Here is a 15695-nt window from a genome sequence, read left to right as displayed (position 1 = left end):
CAGCTGTGCTTCATTTTTGTTTAGCATATGACTAATGAATTCTGTCTTGTCTTAACCTCTCTGAGAGAGAATACTTTTCTTAGATGTACCTGCTGCCTGCAGGCTATACCTACAAGCAAACTGTACTTACTGTTGCAAGTTGATTTCTGCTGCCCTTTCACCAAATAGTCTACAGTGGGCAGTAAGTACTGCGTTGTGACTATTGCGTTATTTTGGCTTCTAGTGGCATGGTAGTCAGATGATGATATAATTAAACCAGAGTGGTGGTTATGTGCTGGTTTGTCTAATCCTGGATTCAGATCTTACTTTTAGGTTTTGTCTATTTTGAGGCTTATTGTAGGTCCATCTCGGCTTAACCCAAAACACAGTCTCAAGTGTAATGCTTCCTATTGTAATTTATCATGCTTGGCAGCAATAACTAATTTTGATGACTGCAAAACTCTTGTCTGTTGAGCACATAATCTGAACGCCTCTATTGTTTTTAGGATTGTGGAGAAAACATGTAGAATGTGAGTCTTTAAAGTAGACATTGTCATAACCCTCAAATCAGTTCAGCACTCATAGCTGCATGTAGGATTTGGTAAGATCTGCTCCCCTGCAGGTGATTGGGGGTACCCTCATTGCTATCCATTGAAAAAATGTTCTTTTAATCACCAAGTATTCAAGCTTAATCCAGAGCAATTCTCCTCAGACTGTTGGCAAATGGTTGTGCTTGCCCATGCATGAAAGAGGTCATTCTAAGCTCCCTATTTTTTTTCTCTGTAGCACTCGATTTTTTTTTTTTTTTAAATGCATTAGACCTGCAAAACCCAACTGCATCCTATTTATCACATGTGCTATATTCATGTGTCGTCATTTCCCATTTCCTGGGTATTAATCCCTCTTTATATGTGTGAAATTTTACATTTCAATCGGTAGCTGTTTCCTTTGAATGCCCAATTCCTCCCCAAGGTTCCCAATCTGTGGTGCAATGCTGGTCCCATGCTGTTGATTCTACCGGGACCCATCAGGTCTGCTAAACCTACACCTCTCTCCTAAGCCAATCCTACTTCCCTTCTGTCCAGAAGGTATAATAAGCCACCTGCCTCAATAGAAAAGACATAACATTCCCCACCACGCTTAACACCTGCCAACAGGATGGGGTGCGTCTGCTTAAGGCAGACAACCTGGTACAGAAGTTAAAAGTTCCATGTAGCACAGCTCCTCTACCAAAATGTCTTGGGCTTCATCTCTGTAAGCCTGATAAAGAAAGGAGCAGTTGTAAGGCAAAAATCTATGAGGCCTAAGAAACATAAAAAACATCCAACCGAATCATAGTATTAAAAGTGTGTTTTCCACCATCTCATCAGGCAGAATGGTAGGAAATGGGAAGTATAGCTGAGGATGATTCATCACCAGTCTGAAACTGATGTTCATCAATTTGAAACTTATCATCTCAGCTGAGCAATAGAACTCCAGTAGATGTCAAAAGCAGTTACAGTGCCTGACTGATACGTCATGCTTCGGAATAACTTTACTGCTAGTAACTCTGCTGTTGATGGAGAACTTGTTGTGTTTTGTTCTAGAATAGTAGTTTTCTTGATGCATCTGTTAGCACGGAAAGCTGTGTGTGTGTGTGGTCTGGTGTTACCATATTGCACTGTAATGTGAAACGGATAGGCAACCTGCTCACTTCATTTTTCAAACACTGCCTGCGCTGCCTTGTTCTGGTATTATTATTATTATTATTATTATTATTTTATTATTATTATTAATTATTTATCATCAAAAGCAACAGTTAATATGGTAAAGTGATCTCATCCTTTCTTCTGTTTAAATTCACTCCTCTTCCACACTCCCCTTTGGGACTAAAATTTCCCATACTTAGTCTCAGAACCCAGGTGAAATTAAATGCAGGAATAACACACTGGGTTCTGTGTGTGATCATGATTCCCTCTAGTGGCCGTCGCAGAGACTGTGTGCCTACTACAGCTGGTACTATTGTCACACAGTTAGAAAAGCTCTCTGTGTTACACTTCAATTCCACGAGTGAAATCCGATCTAACTCTATTTTGTCCCCACTGTTGTTTGAACCCAGCACCTAAAGCTCTAAAAACAGCAGTGTCTACTCTAGCTTACAGGAGTACCTAGTGCTACACCTAGCCGTTAACAGACTCATTAATCTCTTCTGTGGATTAGGCACTCAAGGGTTACACACATGCTGAGATTCTGGCTTCCCTAGCACACTTGTATGAAGAGGAGGAGAATCTGGCCCCGACATTGTACCTTGAAACATACAAAGATTTAATTTGAATGTTACCAGGTGCCTAAAGGTAAGAGAAACTGTATGAATCATAGAGTTGGAAGGGACCTCAGGATGTATCTAGTCCAATCCCCTGCTCAAAGCAGGACTAACCTCAGATAAATAATCCCAGCGAGGGTTTTGTCAAGCCGCAGTTTAAAAACCTCTAAAGATGGAGATTCCACCACCTCTCTAGGTAACCCATTCCAGTGCTTCACCACCCTCCTAGTGAAAAACTTTTTCCTAATGTCCAACCTAGATCTCCCCCACTGCAATTTGAGACTGTTGCTCCTTGTTCTGTCATCTGCCACCACTGAGAACAACTTAGCTCCATCCTCCCTGGAACTCCCTTTCAGGTAGTTAAAGGCTGCTATCAAATCTCCCCTCATTCTTCTCTTCTGCAGACTAAACAAGCCTAGTTTCCCTCAGCCTCTCCTCATAAGTCTTGTGCTCCAGCCCCCTAATCATTTTTGTTGCCCTCTGCTGGACTCTCTCCAACTTGTCCACATCCTTTTTGTAGCGGAGAGGCCCAAAACTGGACACAATACTCCAAATGCAGCCTCACCAATGCCGAATAGAGGGGAATAATCACTTCCCGCGGTCTGCTGGCAATGCTCCTGCTAATGCAGCCCAATATGCTATTAGCCTTCTTGGCAACCAGGGCACACGGCTGACTCATATCCAGCTTCTTATCCACTGTAACCCCCAGGTCCTTTTCTGCAGAACTGCTGTCTAGCTCGTCGGTCCCCGGTCTGTAGCTGTGTATGGGATTCTTCCGTCCAAAGTGCAGGACTGCACTAGTCCTTGTTGAACTTCATCAGATTTCTTTTGGCCCAATTCTCCAGTTTGTTTAGGTCCTTCTGTATCCTATGCCTACCTTCCAGGGTATCTACCACTCCCCCTAGCTTAGTGTCATCTGCAAACTTGCTGAGGGTGCAACCCACCCCATCCTCCAGATCATTAATGAAGACGTTGAACAAAACCGGCCCCAGCACCGACCCCTGGGGCACTCCGCTTGTGACTGGCTGCCAGCTAGACGTCAAGTCATTGATCACTACCCATTGATCTAGCCAGCTCTCTATCCATTTTATAGTCCATTCATCCAACCCATACTTCTTTAACTTGCTGATAAGAATACTGTGAGAGACCGTATCAAAAGCTTTGCTAAAGTCAAGGTATATCATGTCCACCACTTTCCCCACATCCACAGAGCCCGTCACCTCTTCATAGAAAGCAATCAGGTTGGTCAGACATGACTTTCCCTTGGTGAATCCATGTTGACTGTTCCTGATCACCTTCCTCTCTTCCAAGTGCCTTAAAATGGATTCCTTGAGGACCTGCTCCATGATTTTTCCAGGGATTGAGGTGAGGCTGACCGGTCTGTAGTTCCCTGGATCCTTTTTCCTCCCTTTTTTGAAGATGGGCACTATATTTGCTTTTTTCCAGTCCTCAGGGACCTCCCCCTGTTGCCATGCGCTTTCAAAGATAATAGCCAATGGCTCTGAAATCACATCAGCCAACTCCCTCAGCACCCTCGGGTGCATTGCATCTGGCCCCATAGACTTGTATGTCCAATCTTTCTAAATAGTCTTGGACCTGTTCCTTCAGCACTGTGGGATGTTCACCTCCTTCCCATTCTGTGCCGCCCAGTGCAGTAGTCTGGGAGCTGACCTTGTCTGTGAAGACAGAGGCAAAAAAGGCATTGAGTACCTCAGCTTTCTCCACATCCTCTGTCACTAGGTTGCCTCCCCCATTCTGTAAGGGGCCCACACTTTCCCTAATCTTCCTCTTGTTGGTAACATACCTGTAAAAACCCTTCTTGTTCCCCTTCACGTCCCTTGCTAGCTGCAACTCCAATTGTGCTTTGGCCTTCCTGATTTCATTCCTGCATGTTTGAGCAGCATTTTTATAATCCTCACTAGTCATCTGACCAAGCTTCCACTTCTTATAAGCTTCTTTTTTGTGTTTAAGTTCACCAAAGACTTCTTTGTTAAGCCAAGCTGGACGCCTACCATATTTGCTATTCTTTCTGCACATCGGGATGGTTTGTTCCTGTGCCCTCAATAAGGTTTCTTTAAAATACAGCCAGCTCTCTTGGATTCCTTTCCCCCTCATATTAGCTTCCCAGGGGTCCTGCCCATCAGCTCCCTGAGGGAGTCAAAGTCTGCTTTTCTGAAGTCCATGGTCCATATCCTGCTGTTCTCCTTTCTTCCTTTTGTTAGGATCCTGAACTCGACCATCTCATGGTCACTGCTGCCTAGGTTGCCACCCACTTCCACTTCCCCACCAAATCTTCCCTGTTTGTGAGCAGCGGGTCAAGAGAAGCATGGCCCCTAGTTGGTTGCTCCAGCACTTGCACCAGGAAGTTGTCTGCAACACTATCCAAAAACTTCCTGGATTGTTTGTGCTCTGCTGTATTGCTTTTCCAGCAGATGTCAGGATGATTGAAGTCCCCCATGAGAATCAGGTCCTGTGAACTGGAAACTTTCCCTAGTTGACTGAAGAAAGCCTCATCTATCTCATCCTCCTGGTCTGGTGGTCTGTAACAGACACCCACCACGATATCACCCTTATTGTTCTTGTTTCTAAGCTTAACCCAGAGACTCCCAACTGGCTTATCTCCAGTTTCATACTGGAGCTCAGAGCAATCATAGAGCTCTCTTACATACAGTGCAACTCCTCCACCCTTTGGCCCCTGCCTGTCCTTCCTGAACAGTTTATACCCATCCATGACAGTGCTCCAGTTGTGTGAGTTACTCCACCAAGTCTCAGTTATTCCAAGCATGTCGTAGTTTCTTGACTGTGCCAGGACTTCCAATTCCTCCTGCTTGTTTCCCAGGCTTCTTGCATTTGTGTATAGGCACTTGAGATAACTAGCCGATTGCCCGACTTTCTCAGTATGAATCAGGAGGCCTCCCCTGCTGCATCCTCCTCCTTCTGCTTCCTTGTGGTGTCCCACTTCCCCACTTACCTTCGGGCTTAGGTCTCCGTCCCCCATCGAACCTAGTTTTAAAGCCCTCCTCACTAGGTTAGCCAGCCTGTCCGCAAAGATACTCTTCCCTCTCTTCGTTAGGTGAATCCCGTCTCTTCCTAGTAATCCTTCTTCCTGGAACAACATCCCATGATCTAAGAATCCAAAGCCCTCTCTCTGATACCACCTGCGTAACCATGCATTTACTTCCGCAATGCGACGGTCCCTACCTGGGCCTTTTCCTTCAACAGGGAGGATGGATGAGAACACCACTTGCACTTCAAACTCCTTTATCCTTCTTCCCAGAGCCACATAGTCTGCAGCGATCCGCTCAAGGTCGTTCTTGGCAGTGTCATTGGTGCCCACGTGGAGAAGTAGGAAGGGGTAGTGGTCTGAGGACTTGATGAGTCTTGGCAGTCTCTCCGTCACATCCTGAATCCTAGCTCCAGGCAAGCAGCACACTTCTCTAGTTTCCTGGTCCGGATGGCAGATGGATGACTCCGTCCCCCTTAAGATGGAGTCCCCGACCGCCATCACCCTTCTCTTCCTCTTGGGAGTGGTGGTCGTGGAACCCCCATCCCTAGGACAATGCATCCTTTGCCTTCTGATCAACAGGGTCTCCTTCTGATCCATTCCCTCAGATGAGTCTTCCAAATCGTTCTCTGCTGTAGTACCTATGTAGTACCTACCACTCCCCCTCCTCTTTCCAGTTTGACTAAGCAGCGCTCACCAACAGCTTTCCTCCCCTCTGCTAGTGTGGGGAAAGCTGACTGATTCTAACCACTGAGCATTGCCTCTTGCACATTGTACAGTCCCCTTCACTCCCTGAAGAGGAGGTCCAGACTATAGGGTGAATTTTGTTTAAAAAAATAAAATAAAACCAACTTCCTGTAAACCAGCCCTACCTACCAGAAAGAGGAAGTTTAGGTGGACAAAACCAAAACTACAGTTGTCCTCTGTTACACTTCGATGGTTCCATCAGCAGCATATCCCAGACTGCAATGAGATATGGGGAGCAAGACAGTCATAGCTTTATCACTTCCTGACTTGTGTGTGCTGAAAAGTGCAAACTTAATATTGCATCTCACATAAGCTAAATACAACATTTAACTTAGAGGAGGAGAATGAGGAAATGCTGCCTTTTTGGACAGTGTTTCTCAGCAGTGATGCTGGAACAGTTTGTAGAGTGGGGGTCCTGAGAGCCATTGAACCAAACTGTAAACCTTGTATATGATGGAAATGACTTCAAGCAAGGGGGTGCAGCAGCACCCTAGTTCCAGCACCCTTTGATCTGAGGCTCTAGGAGTGGATAGGATTAATCATTTGTACTATTAACTAAATCCCAACTCCCTCCGTACAAATCAACCCTCTCTCCTAGCTGCCAAACTTCTCCCTGGACCACAATGACTGGCATGTGCCTGACAGACTCCATCCTAGCTGACAATCTGCCTCTTCTACACCAAACCCTGAACCCCCTGCACGCCATTTGTAAATGCTGATTACTCACAGTTGTACTGGCCACCTGCCAGCTAAGGAATATTTATACTGGCTAGCAAAATGGGCTTCCTCCATAGACAAGCAGTGCATGGGATGAGAAGGGTGACTGACAGCTAGAAAGAACAGAGTGGGCACAAATACACTGTCATACCTGTAGTTCCTCTAGCAGTAAGCAACTCCATTATGACTAGCCTAAAGGCACAGCTGCTTTCATTTTGAGTAGGTATAGCTATCACATTGCAATCTTTCATAAGGTGCTGATCACTTTTAGCTGTGAATAGACTGATTTGCTAACCGTACTGAAACCAAGGGTAAAGCAAATGCTGATCCATTGTCAAATCCCAAATATTCTATTGAAGAGGGAAGCTGACATTCATAGCTAACATCTCTTTTGTACATGCACACACACACGCTCCTTCCCGTCTCTGATGGATGAATTACAGCAGGAAAGAGAAATTTGAATAGCATTGTATTTTGCATGGGAGGATCTACATGTTCAACTCTCCTTACCATCTGAAATGTACGTGATCTGATACTGCTGTAAACTTCAAAGTCTTTGATAAGACTTATTAAAAGGAGGTCAAAATGGAGCTGAGTTTTTTTTTTTTTTTTTTTAAAAAAAAAAAAAAATTCCTTTTCTTTCCTAACCATAAAAGGAAGCTCAGCATATTGAGGGATAAAATTTGAAAACTGCTGCTTGACAGTTCAACATAAACAATCCCAGTGATGAAAGCACAATATGGGGATAATTATCTGTTCAAATAAATCTGCTTGATGCTAATGAGCGTTTGAACAATCCATTAAGCAGTCAGTTTTTTTTCCTGTGCAATCTTCTTTGGTAAGCAAAAATGACACATCTGAAACTTTTATTAAGTATACGATTTCCTCTCTGCGTCTCCCCTGCCTGTGACAGGGATCGCTTTCCTAATACAGAAAAAAGGTGCTGTATCTCCAGTAGCACGTAGGAAATTTAGTCCCATGCAACAGTGCACCCTGCTCAGTTCAGTGACTGTCAATAGATGGATAGATGAACCAGTTTGGATAAAATAAGAACCAACCAAGATCTTCACACCTCATCAACAGGGGCAACCAAACCGAAGATCAGTTTCTAGCCTGAGCTCCAGAATCACGTTGAGACAACTGTGGATGAAACAGCCTTTCATGGTTGCATTGTTTCCCTAGGGAGCTATGCCATATTTGCACAAAAATAGATTTCCCTAGCCCAGTGGTTCTTGGGGGAGGTAGGCCAACTCATCTAGATCGTCGCCTAGTTTACAACAGGCTACATGAAAAGCACTAGAGAAGGCAGTACAAACTAAAACGTCATACAGACCATGACTTGTTTATACAGCTCTATATACCAGATCAGTGTTTCTCAACCTTGGGGGTTGCGATTTATTTTATAATACGGTAAAAATGCAAAAGTAAGCAATTTTTCAGCAAGTGTGCTGTGACACTTTTTTGTATTTTTATGTCTGATCTTTGTAAACAAGTAATTTTTAAGTGAAGTGAAAGCTGGGGGTACGCAAGACCAATCAGACTCCCGAATGCGGTATGGTAGTCTGAACTTCTGCTATGAGAACACCTAAAAGACAGAGGTCTTTGCCCTGCATGCCTCAAAATTGAGTTGTCTGCTTTTGCATTGGAATGAGATCCTTCAGAGAGATGCTGGATGTGCTCCCAAAATCTGAAAAATTCTGACCAGCTCCATAGTTGCCCAGAAAATGGGAGGGAGGGGAACATTCATGAAAATGGAATCCAAATATTTGCCTTGAAAAATTCATCAACAATAAATATGAAAAACGTCTACCAGGTCTAATTTATACATAACTCTGGTTATTGCATGTACTTGGGCACATCATCCCAGTCACTTACAATAAATCATAGATGTTTATGCATTTAAATTATGTAAATACAGCTAAATAGTATCTCGATGACCTCACATTTTTGCCAGTGTCCTGTGAATCCCAAAATATTCAGACTGTGCCACAAACCTTTACTTGTACAAACATTCACACCAAAAGCTCATTTTGTTATTCCTTATTGTCTTTTTTCTAAGGTTTCAGCCATCACTGAGGGAGTGAGAAACAATAGCATATGACTAAAAGGCCCAAACACATAACAGACCACCCAGCTTGCTTAAAACCTATAAGATTTGTATTCTCCAAACTCCTTATGAGTAATGAACGCATTCACTGATAATTAGGGCTGGATTGCAAATGATTTGCTAATCAGAGAAGGACCACATTGTCCGAGTTAAGAGTTAACCTGCTCTAATACACAGTATTTTATTTTCACCCAGTGTAAGAGTTTGTTCCTCATATACATCTTAATGCACATGACCCTTGATTTTTCTACAACATTTTAAAAACACTGGATCCCTGCATGGAGCTGTACTCGACAGGTCTCTAAACAGTATATCTACAAGTGCTGCTAACGGCTTTTCCTTGCCAGGGAGGTTTTCCTGCCTTGGTCTAGGAAGCATTGTTAGATGCTGTTCCACATGTTAAGCAGATCTCAAAAAGAATGTGACTGATCGTATTGGAAAGTTCCATTATTTTTTAAAATTTATTTCCAAGTCGTGCTGTGCAGGGGCCGGCCTTTGGCCGAATGGCACCCCAGGCAAGGAGCATCAGTGTCTCTCTCTGCCCCCATCCGTTTCTTAAACTTCTGAATACCTTATTTTTTTATTGCATTTGTAGTCCATTCATAACTTCGATGTACAATTTTCATGCATGATTTATCCCTGTCATATAAGATGACAAATTTTGCATGCTAGGATCAGTAAATCCTATATTTATTCAAGCTATATGTATATAAGCAAATAAAAATTTTATTTCCTCTAAGCTTACAGAAATAATTTAATGAATTAAATGAATCCACATACGGAATACCTGAAACATTTTACTTCAAATGTTCTATTTTCCCTTTTGTAGCTAACAACATAAACAGCACCCCAAGCCTGGTGCCCCTCATGCCTGGATCACCCGTCCCTAAATCCAGGCCTGGTGCTGTTTGTGCACACTCTTTTCTGGACTTGCTCTTACCCCTGAATACCTGTACAGGAATAAAGATGGCTGAAAAACCTGCTGTTGAATTAGAAGATGGTGCATTTAAAAACTTGATGCTATTTTTCTGATTGGTCTGAGACTCTTTAAGAGCCTGAGTGGAAAGACAGTTTTTGGGGAAATTAATTAATTCATTGTGTGTAATGTCAAAAGAATAGGAAAATCAATTTAAAAAGGCATTGGTGCAATTAATGAGGCATCCGTGAGCACTAGTTGTGGGGGGAGAAAATTGGCATTAGACCTCTCCATAACTAATCCCTTGGGACAGTAATGGAGAAGATACAAGGCTAAAGAGTTTAAAAAAAAAAAAAAATTGGTGAACAAATGGAATGATGCATAGATTGGATGAATCGGGGATTTGAATGGGGATCATGTTGATGATCTGATAAAGCATCAAAATGAAGTGTTTGGGGAGGGAGGGGGAGCAAGCCAAGCTTCTCAGCTGGCATCTATTTTTATGTGTCACTGACAAAACTGAATGTTAAGGATGTTAATCTCTGCATTTGAAGTGAAGGCATCGTCACCGCCTTACAAGAGAGAGGCTCATCGCCAAAGGCAGTTGCCAGCTGTCTCACCAGCCAGCTGCACTAAGTCAGAATGGTGGCGTCTTACCCTCTCTGCTAGTAGATTGCTGTCCTTCATGATCTTTCCAAACTGTGCTCTAGCTTAGAATACAGCATGATTTCACTTACATCCGTGCAAATTAGGAGCTGCTTGGTTGACTGCAGTGGCATTACACCAGCATAGACAGAGAAGTGAGAGGAGAATTGAGCCCAAGGTATTACATTTACAGAATGAAATATGATTTAAAAACAGGCTAAATATTTGTCATCTGTGGAATTCTATTTTGTGCGTCAACACAGAAGGCCAAACTTGCTTTCCGGGGCATATGTGCAGTCCTTACCACTGATGTCAAGGCAAGCGATGTGAATCCAAAGGTGGAATTTGGTCCTTATCTTGTAGGTATGTCTGCTACTTTCTGTAAACAAACCAAGTAATCAGACAATGACCAGAATTTTCAAAAGTGGCTAGTGGTTTTAAACTGGCACCAAAGACAGACATCTGAGACACCCTTTCAAGGGTGGGTCATCAGAGAGTGGGTGTTCAACTCTATCAAAAATTGGGACCTTTTTAAGATGCCTTAAGTTAGGTTCTCAAGATCACTATTGACAATCTTGGCCATTATTCCATATCTCTTCCAGGGATGTCATTCTGGCCCCTTCCTACTTTTGAAGTTGAAATTAATAGATGTGTGGAGAAGGAAATTTGTAGACAGGACGATTGGAGGGAAAAAAACCCCACTTAGCTTGCTTGCTGATGAAAACGTGAGCATATAGCAGTTAAGGTGGTTGAGAAAATAATGAAGCTAGCCATGGTTACAATAGTACTAACTACTGGATCAGCTGTTACAACATACAGTAGGTCACAAAGTCTACCAGTTTCTTTGTTCCTCTTCAGAATGGAAAAAAATTGAAATAGAAAATCCAGTTCTTTGGTTATCGTCTTTATCTGCTCGTGATTCTGCTCCACATAACTGACTATGCATACATTTCTAAAAATATTCTTTAAAGTGGAGAGAGAACTTGCTCTTTTCAATACCATTTCATTTTTCCAAAGAGACACCATCCCTTCAGACCATGAGTCTATTATGGTAGAACATATTGCTGCCTTTTTAGCAGCTGTCTAATCAAAACCAATTTATTACTTAGTCTTTCAGTAAGATTTTTTTCCCTGTGGCAAGAAGGCTTAAGTCATCTACCTTCACTGTCTTGGATTTCCCATCTATCAAAGGGGTAAAATATTACTGTTACCTACTTCACAGGGCTACAGTACATTTTAATTAGTGCTCATAAGGCGCTTTGGGATTCTTAGATGAAAGGCACCATATAAATACATGTTGTTGTATTTATTTAACAAGCTTAAACTATTAAACGCTTTAAAAAACAAAACAAAACTCGTTTTCCTAACCAACTTCCGTTTTAAAGGAAAACCTCAGACTTTAGGCCAGCTGAATAACCTACAGAAACAGCTTTTTGAGGCATATTTTTAAATTATTGCTGGTCTTCAGGGATATTCCTTATTCAGAGCATTGTCCCCTGATGTCACTGTCCATCATGTCTGTATTTCTATTTCTAAAATGCCTAAAATTATTAAGAATTTGTTAGAAAAGATGTTGCTAAATGCCTCTAGCATGTATGTACTTTTCTGAATGTTAATTTTTGTGTGTGTCCTGGAAGTTGAACTTTTTTATTATTTATTGGTAGATGATTAATAGAGTAGGTCAAAAAACTGTTTCGGTTTTGATACGTTCACATTGTCAGGGTCTTTGTCACAGATGGTTGACTTCTGAATAATCTGATCAGTTGTTAATGAAAGAGGGCCAAGGTTTTCTCTACCATTGAGGTAAAAATGACCAATGAAACCTTGCAGAAGGGCCATTCCAATATCCTGCATATTGGTGGCAAATGTTTTTAAAAAAAAAAAAAAAAAAAAAAAAGTGACTTTTTTTCCAGAGAGGAGTTGAACTAGACCACATTTACATCCTTTCTTATTGGCCAGTCATGAATGAACAAATGGCCTCTTGCTTGCATGCATCTTTGGGGATGACTTATCCTTCTAGAAATACCCTTTGCTCACCTGTGAACAAAGGGTTTGTCTACACTGCAATTGAACATGGCTGGTCTGAGTCAGCAGACATGGGCCAGCAATGGGTGTTTACTTGTAGTGTAGATATACCCAAAGAGTCTTGTGCTCAAATATCGCTATTCTATATGGATGCACTTCCTCTTTAAAAGGCAACCCTCAGTGCATGACTGAAAACCGTGTAAGTAGCACTTTTTCAGCCAACTCCAATCAGATTGTATTAATGAATGACTTCTGTTGATACTCAAGACTAAGTGGACTTTCCGTTCTCTGAGGATGGAATTCACTCCCATGCATGGGATGTATGCTGGCCCTCTGTATAGGTCCCAATTCAGAAAAAACTTTTCAGCATGGTGGTAACTTTGAGCACATGTTTAAGTCCGGTTGAAGTCCAATGTGACTAAGCACAGGCTTAAAAATAAGCATGCTTCCCTGTCACCCTATTTTGAGGGCTTCAGTGGGATAAGTGAGGCACAGTCCTTGCACAGGACTTCTGCATAGGGGTGAATTTCTCCATAAATATTATTTCACTTTTCATTGGCTGCCATGGTGGGACCTCTTCAGAAACAAGCTAGAAATGAACCCAACTTCATTACTATGTTTTTTTAATCCATATAATTTCACAATGAGAGTGTTAAAAGCATTGATAACTCCACAGATGGGAAGCTACAGGATACTGTCTTCTGCTGCTTTAGCCAGGTCAAGGATCCAACAGGGCTAAGGTATATAGAAATGGATATAAATTTTTTTTTTAAAGGAACTCTGAGATCTAATTTAATTCTTACCGTCTATTTGGACATAAGGGGTTTTTATTATAAAAGAGAGATGAAAGGGGATTTTTAATTGAACTTTGAATTAATTTCAAAATGCAATTTTTTTCCTTGTGTGAGAATCAATTTTGTGTGTGTGCCTATTTCACAATTAGATTTGAGACAAACTTCTTTTATGGATGCTTAGACTTTGAAATGGTTGCACACTGAAATGATTTTCAGATACATGGTGATCTTGCTTGCTGCAACAAATAATGAACACATGTAATGGAAAAAAAATACTTTTAAGATCATTTTTAGAAATATTAGGAGAAACTTAATAACAGCATAAAACTTGTTACAATAAGCTTTTGGAGCTGGGAGTGTATGCTGTAAACAATTACTTGCTTCTCTCTATTTTTTGCCCTGGAGATACAATTTACTTTATTAAATATTTTGAGGTGTGATTTTATTAAAAAGTGTCCTTTCATTAGTTCAGGTTATTGGTGTCATTAGCATTTTTATGTACAAAATATTTATTCCTTTTACCAATTTCTACTCCAATCACTTCTCAGTTTTCAGTAACAACAACAAAAACGTTTTTTTTTTTTTTTTTTTGGCTTGGCACCTGAGTTTGTTTTGAACAGATCTTGCTTTTTTTTTTTTTTTTTTTTTTTTTTTCCCCCCTCAAATTATTACTTAAGATTCTGCTCTGCTGTGAATGGAACAATACATTTGGAAATTGGTTTGCTTTTTGCCTGTAAAATAGGAATAGCTAAAGAATTTCAGCTAAGTTTTTATAATAGGGAAAGATGTTCTCCAAGCACATTTCTTGCTTTTTATCAGCATTTTATGCCAAGACAAATCACCAAGAGAGGGCTAGTGTGACCACAGTATTGTAAATGCCTGTTTATTTGGGCTGCTTTTGCATAGTTAAAGGCCAATTGCAATATTGATTTGATCATCGGCTGACTTTGATGATTACCCTTAAGGAAAATCACTTTGAGAGAGCATTTTGAAGAGAAACATATGGTGGTGGTTGCTTAGGAACATGAGTTTCCATATCCGAACAAACCAAAGACCATCTAGTTTTTAACAATGGGCTAAATTTTAGGCACTGCGCGCACACACACACAGACACACTCTCAGTGATAGTTAGAAATAGAATCTTGGTGTCTTGACTCGCAAACTCTGGCTCTGGATGTAGATGTGCTGCCATACTGTTGGGTGCTATTCTGTGCTGTATGAATTGATCTATTGTAGGAAAATCTATACCTCAACGCACTACTGGAGTAAGCAAACGTAGCTCCATTAACTTCAACTGTTCAATGGAGCTATGCTTGCCTATCTGGCCCCTAGTTTGAAAGTCCAGACCCAACATTGTTTTGGGATGGATTGTGTTTAAACTGATGTCCAGGGATTTCAGATAAATGACTGCCCTAATAGGCCTCACCAGGGTCCTCAAACTTCCAATCTACTTCCTTGCCCCCTTCCCCCCCCCCCCCCCTCTCAAATACAGCTGGTCAGGAATTTTTCAGCAAAACATTGTTTCACCAACACTAAAGTTTTGTGGGAACAGGGTCGTTGTGACAAATGTTCTCAACTCAAATTTTTTTGTGGTTTGAAATGTTTTGCTTAGAAATTTAAGGAAATGTAGTTCAATTTACTACCATTATTCAGTGGGAACACAGACAAGGTGTCAGTTACTGGTACACTGGAAGATGCTCTGGTAATGGTAGTGAGTAGGTGACTTTTCCACTTACTCTAAGACACAGTCCACTACCTCTACATAGAGTCAAAAGCCTCCCCCCTTTTATCAACAGAAAATGAACACAGACAACCTAGAGCTTGACTTTCAAGAGCAAACGACCTGACTTAATTGTACAGTTAACCTGGAAATCTGGGTTTTCAGGACCTGTTAAGATTAGACCCATTAAAACAACTCCAAGCCATCTCTGACCCCAACCCAATCTGCCCCACCAGAGAAGCCCATGTCTGAAATCTGTTCTCTCCTTGCTTGATATTGCTGGCAGTTGGTGTGGAGTGGGGACAATTACCCCCTTCTGTATTGGTCCAGTGTGAGGTCAGTCTGCCTTGTCAAAGGGCATCAGCAGTAAAGCTATCACTCACACCTACATGGCATTCAGTGGGTGTGCAAAAAGAAAGCAACTTACAAGGGAAAAGGAGGGCAATGAAAGTCGGATGTGGTGGGAGATGTGGCCAGGATGCAAGATGAACAGGGTCCAGGATGCGAACAGACTGTGCTGCGCAAGTGAGGGGAGGCAGGAGCTCTTTGCATAAGAAAGATGTCAGCTTATACAGAAGCATTAAGTGGCAAGTGGCGCTGCCCACAGAGGCTGGGAGAAATGTTAGAAATGTTTGCTCTGAAATGTTGACAGCTAAATGTAGTAATAAAGGCCTAAACTGGAGCACGACACAGACTTCCTTCTCACACTTGCTGTTATGTGGGAGTTGGAAGCAGTTTA

Source organism: Emydura macquarii, unplaced genomic scaffold (genome assembly GCF_026122565.2).
Source record: "Emydura macquarii macquarii isolate MOO-44397 ecotype Brisbane River unplaced genomic scaffold, CSIRO-AGI_Emac_v2 contig_554, whole genome shotgun sequence".
Lineage (NCBI taxonomy): Eukaryota > Metazoa > Chordata > Testudines > Chelidae > Emydura > Emydura macquarii.
Note: the sequence above shows the minus strand (reverse complement) of the source record.